We start from the raw sequence: 10018 nt of genomic DNA, 5'->3' as shown, positions 1-10018 counted from the left end.
GGCGGGGAGCTTGGCTGCCAGTGGGTGCAGAGCACCCACCAATTTTTCCCCATGGGTGCTCTAGCCCCGGAGCACCCACGGAGTCAGCGCCTATGCCCAGGGTCCCCAACCAGCCCCTGGGGAAGTGGCACCGGCAGGGCAGTGCATAGGCAGCCTGCCTGAGTCTGTTTGTGAGGAGACACGTTCCTCTCCCCTCGAAGGGGAAACCATGATAACGACCTAGCCCGAGGGCTGAGTCATGAAGAGGCTGCAGCAGCTCCTGGAGCGTGAGAGAGGCTGCAGACAAAGAGACAAGCGCAGGGAGAGGTGTTGACCTGGTGAGCTATTCCCCAGAACGGCCAGGAGGAGGCGCTCCACCTGCAGTGAGTAGAGCACCGCATCACACTGCCCTACGGTGAACCCCCATCCTGTGTGAGGCTCCAGGGCAGTGGCCCAGGGGAAGCCCACGGGTGTATGAAAATGCTTCTCTTCACGGTTTTAAGAAATGCAAGACTTGTGGATCCAGTCCAAAACCCATTGAGGTCGATGCAAAGACTCAGTGTGCTCTGGTTCAGGGCCTAGATTCTCTCGGTAGGGCCTCTTCTTTCATTCGTTACATTTCTGATCTGTATCGTGCAGATGGAAACCTGTGGGAAGGGAGGAATAGCATCGCCATGGCACCATCCCCCCTTCCTTGGTTCCATCTTGCAGATGGAAACCTGTGGGAAGGGAGGAATAGCATCCCCCCTTCCTTGGGGCCCTGTAGGGACTTCTGTATGGGGTCTTCCCTCTGTGGGGATCTGGAGATGGAGCCGGGCGCTGATGGCTCTCCTGGGCACCGTCCTCTGCGGAGCGAGCAGATTTGTCTGTGGAAATTCCACCGGGAGTTGATGCCGCTGCCGCCGCCGCTCATTCCAGCCGTCTCCTTTGGGGCTGTGGCGAAGCAGCTGCAGGAGGACTCAGCAAATTGCAGCCTGGCTCCCGATGGAGAGAGTGGAGTTAGAGGGGCAGCCATCCATGCGCCACGGCTCCTGTCTCCATGGACTGGGGCGGGAGGGGGCTTCCCTATGGATCGTTAGAACCCTTCCTCCTGCTAAATACCTAGGCTCCAAGGCCTGCCACTCGAGCAGTTTCTCATGGGCTTTTGGTGCAGCCATGACAGCCTCCTGGGCGGTGATGGGGGGGGGAGGCGAAGCGTTCGCCCTGCCCCCTCCCTCCCTGTTGCTCCTGGATGAGCTGCCCTGCACCACCTCTGGAGACAGGTGGGGCACAACGCTGCAGGAGCAAAGTGAGCTCTCAACCCACCTTGCGCGGGGGGAGAGGAGCAGTGGGGCTTGGACTTCAGCCCGGGGGTGTTTGCGGGGCCAGGCTACAGCAGCAGGACTTGGGGATCCTGGCCACGGGGCTTCGGGCACCGACTCCTGGCTCCAGCCGCACGGCACTGGGTGCTGACCCCAGCTCTGGCCATGTGGCCCTGGCCTCCAGCTGCAGGGATTCAGGCTCTGGCCCCCAGCTCCAGCCACTCTGGTCCAGGGCTGCAGCCCCGGGTACCGACGCTCAGCCCTAGCTGCGCAGCAGCGGGTGCCAACTTCTGCTGGCAGGAGCTGGCCCTGACCACACGGCACCAGGCACTGACCCCTGAGTGCAACCGCACGGCACTGCGGCTCACTGCCACCGCTCCCTCACCCCTGGCCCCTGCTACCTCCCACTCCAACCCGCTTGCTGAGAAAAGTGATATGAACAAACCTGCAAGTATCAATATTCATCACAGCCTCCCAACTAGCTAGTAAGTCTGCTGTAAATGATGTATGTTTGTTAATATCACTTATCACAGCCTCCCAGCTAGCTAACAAGTGTGCTGTGAAAAGTGATATTAAACATACAAATATCACTTTTCACAGCATTATCTTTGTTACTGAGTCTGGAAAAAAACAACCCTACATAAATAAAATACAGTAACTCCTCACTTAACGTCGTCCCGGTTAACGTTGTTTCGTTGTTATGTTGCTGATCAATTAGGGAACATGCTTGTTTAAAGTTGCGCAATGCTCCCTTATAAAGTTGTTTGGCAGCCGCCTGCTTTGTCCACTGCTTGCAGGAAGAGCAGCCCATTGGAGCTAGCTGGTGGGGGCTTGGAACCAGGGTGGGCTGGAAGCCCCCCTACCTGCTCCCCTAAGTTCCCTGTGCGGCAGCCACCCAGCAGGCTAGCAATTGCCAGGCAGTTCAGGTGTCCCGCCCACCACTGCCATGTGCTGCTCCTGTCCTCTGCCTTGGAGCCTCCTGCTTGCTGTGCAAGGGAAGAGGGGTGCTAATGTCAGGGTGACCCCTCCCCCAGCTCATGCCCCCCACTCCTGTACCCCATCTCCACAGAGCGGGGGAGGGGGGACATGACAGGGCTCAGGATGGAGGGAGCTTGCTGGCAGCAGCTGCTCACACACACACACACACACACACGTGTCTCTGTCTCTGACTGCCATGCTGTCTCCCCTCCCTCCATTTGTGCTGCCTTGTAGAGTGTGAGGCTACATTAACAACAATGTGTTAACCCTTGAGCGCTCAGCCGAGTGCTAGTCCATCATTTAGCAGTAAGGGATTCCCTGGGAAATATCCCTCCTTCTTCTGACTCTGGGATTTACATTTTAGCTCCCACAAAGAGTGTCACATGAGGTCTTGAATAAACACCTGTGCCGCTCTGATCATCAATATCATTGTGAAATGTCTGAACAGATACTGTGTAAGGAATTTATGTATGTGTATACTGACACTTCTTAAAGTCTGTGTCTAGGTCACTGGGAAAGGTGAAAAGCAGGTTTCCTGTCTTCAAGAAAGGTGTATCTATTTACATGTAAACTGAGTATTGTCTCATTCACAGTGGGTCTCCCATGCCTAGTCTGAACTGAATGCAAATGAAGGACTGTGGGACTTCAGAAAGAAACTAACAGGAAGAGAAAAACTGTGTGTGTGCGCGCGTGTGCGTGTGTACGCACGCACATGCCCTGGCACCCTTCACTGAGGATGTAATAGGACAGCAGTTTTGCTTCATGAAAGCAGGGGTCTCAGCCAGGCTTGGCAGAAAACACTGGAGAGATCTTTGGGTGAGAAGCTTCTTTACGCCAAAGGTTAACCTATTAGTTATTTTTAGTCTTGAGAAAATGAGTTATGATTTTGTTTTACATGTAGCCATTTGTTTCCAATATCCTTATTCACTGTCACTTGAATCTCTGTTGTTTAAGAATAAACTTATTCTGTTTTTCACTATAAATGTATCTCAGTGCTGTGGTGCTAAGCCAAATGCTGGTCTGGAGTTGACTCTTACAAGCTGGTGCATCCTTCTCCTTTGGGAACAGCAGGGCTGGTAATTCTGAATGCAATCGGTAGAAAAGGAGGGCTGGACACTGCAGGGAACGCTCTGAGGGCTCGGGGGAGTGGGTGTGTGCCTGTCATAGAATATCAGGGTTGGAAGGGACCTCAGGAGGTATCTAGTCCAACCCCCTGCTCAAAGCAGGACCAAACCCAACTAAATCATCCCAGCCAGGGCTTTGTCAAGCCTGACCTTAAAAACCTCTAAGGTTTTTAAAAACCTCTGTCACTCCCTGTCCAGAGAGAGTGAGGCCTGGGGCTGGCAGTTTCAGAGAGTTGATCCTCAGCAGGCACAGGCAAGACTCCTTCATGCTGAGGGCAGGTAGTGGTGAGGTGCCTCAGGGAGTGTCACATAGTTGTGCTGCCCTGGGGTAAAATACAACTTCCACACATGCAGCTAACCCCGCTTTGAAACTGAGATGAGATGGATCAGTGCCAGGCCCCAGAGCATCGCCTGCACCTTAGTGGTTTGTGCTGGCGCAGGGTGCAAAAAACCTCAGTGTACACAAGAGGTTAGCTAAGTTAAACACTCTCAGTGTTCCACATCTTTCAGTGCTGCTTTTGACAGCTGATGACAGCATCTGCCTTTCGCAGTCTTTCTGCGATATCCCTGCACCCCCGGAGTATCATGGCATCAGGCTGGATCTAGCTCTTAAAATATTCCAAATGAAGTCACAGTAGAGAGAGAGAATACGGCAAAAATCACAAAAAGGCCCATACTTGTGCTTTCTCTGAGCTCTTCCCACAAACCCAAGTGGACTGAGGTGACTCACAATAGGTGCATGGCATTGAAAATATGTGATGCTTAAAATGGTCACCATTTTATGTGGCTTTTTTTTCTGACAGCTTTACTGGCACTAGGAGTTTTCACTTGATGGTTACAAATTCCTTTGAAATAACCTTTAAACCAATCAGTCCGAGGATATTGTCTGAAAGAATCATCATGCCAAGTGTGAGGGAAGCGCTGAGCAGACTATTCATGCTTAAGAGATTTTTCAAACGTAATGCACAGAACTGAATAGCAGTAACTTCTGTATTCTCTGCCAGGAACTCCCTCTGTGACCTTGACTAAGTTGTTTGGCCTCCTGCCTCAGTTTCCCCAACTGCAGAGAAAACCTCAAGGCAGTTCTATGCACCCACAAGTTCCAGGGGTCCATATATGAGGTTCTTATTGCTGCATCGGGGACTGAGCTTGTAAAACACTTTGAAGGGAGATTATATAAGCATCTGATGTAACTAGAGTCTCAGTACTTTTCATTTTACTGATTTTTCAGGTCATAAACAAACTTCTACTTCTCTTCTGAATGTCGCTCTATTGCTGGGCAAGGAAAACCAAAATCAATTTAAAACGGTTTCATCTGGTGTGGATAATAAATCAAAATGGCAGCTTTACAAACTGCGTCCACCCCTTTAGAATTGGCACGTTCCAGCAAGAAGGAAGAAAAGTGCCATTGAAATGTGACAACAGGGTGACTGCATCAATCTGTGTAAGTGATGACCGGGAGGTTGTGTCTAAGAGACCCCTGATTTCCCCAGCTGCTTTTCTGAGATTGTCATTCTAGCAACTGCTGGCTGCGTCTGCAGAGCCACAATCTTCCTACCTTATTCCCAGCCTCTGCAGAGTGGCTCTCTACATTATGGCATGGGGGAGCTCAGTGATTAATAAGGAGGTCTTACCTTACCCAATCCATTTTGCTATCACCATACATATCTATTTAATCTATCTCTCGTCCTGCATATTAATTTATCTAATCTGTTTATCCACCTCAGTAGTTTCTTATCTACCACTCACCACTGTTGTATGGAATTTTTCACTTCTAAGTCGTAAGTTCTTGTACAGCCTAGCTCAGTAGTGATCAAATGTCATTACGGTTTAGTTATTGGGGTTCACTTTTGAAATATATTGTGATGGTCTCACATTGGACACCCATGTCTACATCACCGAAAAGGAACACGTACCCCCGACGACATCTTCTGCCTTCCATCCCCTTGGCTGCACACATCCCAGTCATCCATTCTCTCTCTTCTTTCAGGCTGAAGTGAGGCCCTGTCTAGCACTAGAGAAGTATGCTGCTTGCCTGACACGCTCACGAGCAAACGATGACGGGTCTCACTCGGCTTTTATGGAAGAAATCCTGCATTTAAGAGAAGAAACAAACTAAGAAAATGTGGAGCTTTGATGGCCCTCTTATTGGGCTAGTCCCAGCCATGCTAAGGGCTGGCCTTCTGCAAGGTTGATGCTCCTCACCCCTAGCATGATGAGCTAACAGAGATGTACACCAGCTCTTCTCTGGAGTTTGCATTTGCATGGATTCCTCTGACAGGGGTTTGGCTTTTATTTCCGTCTTTCATGCTCTTCTCCAGGGTTCTGTTTATTCTGCTTGCATTAAAATATTATAAATAAGAAAAACACCCCATAAATTAATAGCTGGTACTAAGCTGGCATTTGTAGCCCAGAGTCCAAAGCTGGAATGCACCATGGAGACCAAACTGCCTTTTACCCAACACAAAGGTCCTTCCAAAGAGCAGGTGGCGGCATGAGGGGAAACTTGCCCTGCCCTCCTCGTGCTGTGCCTGTTCTGACTGCAGAACTTGGCTTTCTGCAGCTATGAAAGCAGTGCAAGCGTTCACTTAAGAAGGAAAAAGTGGTGGTGCCTGCTATAAATAAACCACAGAAGACCAGGGGGAGGCTTAAACAAAGGATTGCACTTCACGGGAGGAAAATGCAGAAATGACTTGTGGGTCTGCTTTTCCCAGTTGTTCCTGAGCTATGCGACAAATCTTAACTCATGCCATATAAACCGTTCCCCCCACACACCTTGTGCTCTTCTGTGAATTTGGATGGAGAATCAACATTCCCAGCTGTAATTCCTATATAGAAAGGCCTGGGCGGGCTTTCCAGGGCAAATGCAGCTACGCAGCAGTATCGCAGATTGCCACCTGGCCTCTTGTGCATCCGCTGGATGCGTCGGGAAGATCATACAGCCAAGAGACACAAGGCCACCCAGAATGGGGAGGAGGCCCTTGAGCAGCTGCCGTGCGTGGCATAATCCCCTGACAAAATGGTGCTGCAAATGGCCATGGAGGTTCCTGCTGACTGAGTCAGCGTTATTTCCCGCTGCACGTTCTCTGAACCCCATCAGAGGGGGGCGCAGCCACCCTCTTAGAACTAGTGAGGTGTGCGGCTAACGCTGGGGAACAGGGATCCATGGGGGTTTCATCTGTTGTTTTTGCCAGCAGCCCTCACAAAGCTGGCTGTGTAGGGGAGCAGGGAGAGGATCGGCTGGTTGTGAAGTGGCACTGGCTGACATTAGCTGGCAGAGGATCTGTTCAATCAGCTTCCTGCCTGCTGGGTGTAAGCACGACGCACGTCAGAGCCATCTGCCACCGTCATTTCGTGAGAGCTGGTGAGCACAGGAATGGAAATCTGGGAAAGTGAATACATTATTGTACCTGCTAGAGAAGTACATCCCTGGGTCTCTGCTGCATTGGGTCTGCAGAGTAATGCGACTTCATTACAATGCTTGGTGGGGAGACGAGCCAGAGCATTTCCTAAAATGGACAGAGGGAGCCTGCATCCATGGCAGCAAACCAAGTTACCCTCATTCATTAATGTAAAATAAAAGATAATTTGGGCCCAGCAAGATGGGTGTAACCAACATAACCGTGTAATCTTATTATTACAAGCCTCACCCAGCCTTGCTCTCTCCTGCTCTGGTTCGTCATGCTCGCTTGTTGCATCTTGTCTCAATTTAGACTGCAAAACTTTTTGGGAAAGGGGCTCTGCTTTCCTATGTGTTTGTACAGCACCTAGCGCAGTGGGGCTTCAATCTTGAGCAGGTGGGTGTTTAAAGCAAATAATGAATAAGGGCCGGATAGTACACTCCTTACCCCTCTGAGGAGTAGTTACTTGCATGCTGCTTCTGCTCACCGTGGGGCTAAAGGATTCACAATCTAACGCTCAGCACTGCAATAGAAATTAATTAGTTCAACACCTCCAGATCTTCTCATCCCCAAAGGCTGGGGGCTAGTGATGGGACATACAAACCCCACACCGGTTAACTGTGAGTTAAGCAGGAGCCTGAGCAAATTAGACTCCTGACTGGCACCTGGAGCGGTGTTAGGCCCAGCTGATGATCAAACCCAACTGAGGAGGAGCTGGATCTTCATAAAGAAAGGAGCACAGAGCAGTAGGAGGAAGGCCAGGGAGAAGACTCAGGAGAAAGGTAGATCAGAGCTTCCTGTCTTGGGCTAAAGGCTGAGAGCTGCCTAGGAGGCTTGGAGCCAGACCTATGGGGAGGCTGGAGCCAGGGGGAATCCTGGCAGGCTGTGCTCTGAAATCAGAGCAAGAAAGAACTTTGAAACTTGAGGCTGAGCCCAGCAAAACACCTGGTGGAAGGGGGGTAAGGGACGGATGCCTGAGTACATACTTGGCCCAACTGGTACTGTTGCTCTTCTGTTGGTTTGGTCCCTGCTGTAAACACTCTGTCTATATTAGAAAATTGCTGCAGTTTTCCCATGCAAATGTCGTGTAGACACGAATCTGTTATCAATTTCAGCTTAATCTGATACATTGCCCATGCAAACTAAATTGGTATCAACAAGATTTCCACCAATTTAGGAGGATCTACATGAGGGGTGTGCACCAGTTCATCTAGATTAATTTTTAGCTAAACTGTTGCAATTTTCTAATATAGACAAGGTCTTTGTTGCAGAATAGTAGGGACCATTGGCTTAGTGGTGGCAGCAGTGATTAGGCTTTTTAAATCCAGTGGAATCATTAAATACAGGGGAGGGAGAGGAGAGGACATAAGCGAATGAGTGAGAAGAAAGCAGGTTATTGGGATGCAAGCCAGGATGGGAAAACGTGACTAGAAAGAGTGGTGGAGGAGGAACCTTGCTTCTCATCTTTCCACCAGCATTTCAGTGGGAAGAAAGGAAAAATTGCAGATCAGCCCACTCAGACAATGGACATTTGAAATGCCAAGTTGTGCAAAGTGCATGGCATCTGCTGGAAGAGGTTCCTTGAAGGCGCCATGTGAATGATGTCACCCTGTCTACACTTCCTGGCACCATAACTAAAGATAGGCTTGAGCCAGCAGGTCTGGAGCTGTATCCAACCTTTCAAAAGGTCCAAGTGTGTCTTGGTCTGGGGTATCATCCTCTAATCATAGGACTGGAAGGGACCTCAAGAGGTCATCTAGTCCAGTCCCCCTCATGACAGGAGCATTAGTAATCACTCTAATTAGTAAAGGAAGACTTAGAGCCTGATGGTTTTTTATTTGTTTTAATGTGCAGAGCATCCGCAACTAACTGAACTCACTGGGAGCTGCTGGTACTCAGAACCTCTGACACTCAGGCCCTCCATGTCCAGGATATGTTTCACAGAGCTGGTTGAGCAGTGGGAAGGTCTGGCTTGTGGACAAATGTTGAGGGGTTTTCCTCATATTAAAATCAGAAAATTTCAAGCTGAAAAAACCCACCACCATTATTCAGTTTTCAAAACTCAAACCCCAATTTTTGTGTCCTCCACCCTTTTGACACTGAAAAAGGGAGGATTGGGTCGGGGAACAAGGAAAACCCAGAACAGAAAGTCTGGGAGTTTGGGGAGTGTTTTCTTTAAGAAATCAGAAATTTTTGGGGGGGAAAAAAAGATGAATTTCAGAAAAAAACAGTTTTGAATGAAAAATGTTGACCAGCTTTATTGTTTTGCTTCTACCTTTGACATAGGAACTTGCTTCACTCTCCTGTTTTTCAGGCGGTTTCTTGTAATACTGTGCCCCTCTCTCCTGGATTTAGGAAGCAGCAAATGGCAAACTGGCTCGGACCCTGCAGACTTTCTCACCCTCATTTTCTCTCTCACTTTGGGATAAAAAGTACACAGCTCCCTGCTGAGTTCTCTTTAAAATTTGCATTGTCTCTCCAAAGAAAGGCTGGAATGGTGATGAGGTAGAGCTATGAAAAACAGAACTTGCTCATACTTTGCAAGGAGCAGATGCTAGAGGATTATACTCTTACAAGACTAACTTCAGGAGAATTTGTGGCCCAGTTTGTCAGCCCACACATGATAGAGCAACTTCCACGCAAATAAGGGTGAGATGCCCATCCACCTGCAATGCAGATGTCAGCTGATTTAAAGGGAAGCCTGGGCTGAGAGAGGACTTGGGGCCTGGGCCGCCAATGAGATCCCTTGAACCCCTCCACTGCAACCTCAAGGCCTTGGTGACTCTGTGAGGATTGGAGGATTTGCCCCAAATGTTTGAAGAAACTTCATCCACACTAAAAATAAAACATGGCTTCACTGGAGGGCGGGGGTGGAGTTGCTCAGGCCATTATCACACGCTAGCCAGCTGAAGAAGCTTTGTTCTTTACTATGCGAACAGTGCAGCAGGTTCGGGGCTGCTCAGCGTACCTGGTCCATTCCAAACAGAATGCCAGGCCTTGGATGACAAAAGAAGGGGGTCTCCTTACTCCTGTTATCCCAGTAGAGGCTGGTGGTGGTAGAAGGGCTTTCTGCTGCTTTGGCTTTAATTCCTAGTTTACAATAGTCCCCGTTACACAAAGTGCCCCACATACGTTTGTGGGATGTGCACTCTGCGCGCATGAAAAGCTTGGAGCTGAACAAGTATCTTGTTCCCATAGGGGGTCACTGATAGGGCAAAAAGGCAGTGCCTTTACT

This window comes from Mauremys mutica, chromosome 9 (assembly GCF_020497125.1).
Source record: "Mauremys mutica isolate MM-2020 ecotype Southern chromosome 9, ASM2049712v1, whole genome shotgun sequence".
Lineage (NCBI taxonomy): Eukaryota > Metazoa > Chordata > Testudines > Geoemydidae > Mauremys > Mauremys mutica.
This window is presented reverse-complemented; position numbering follows the sequence as displayed.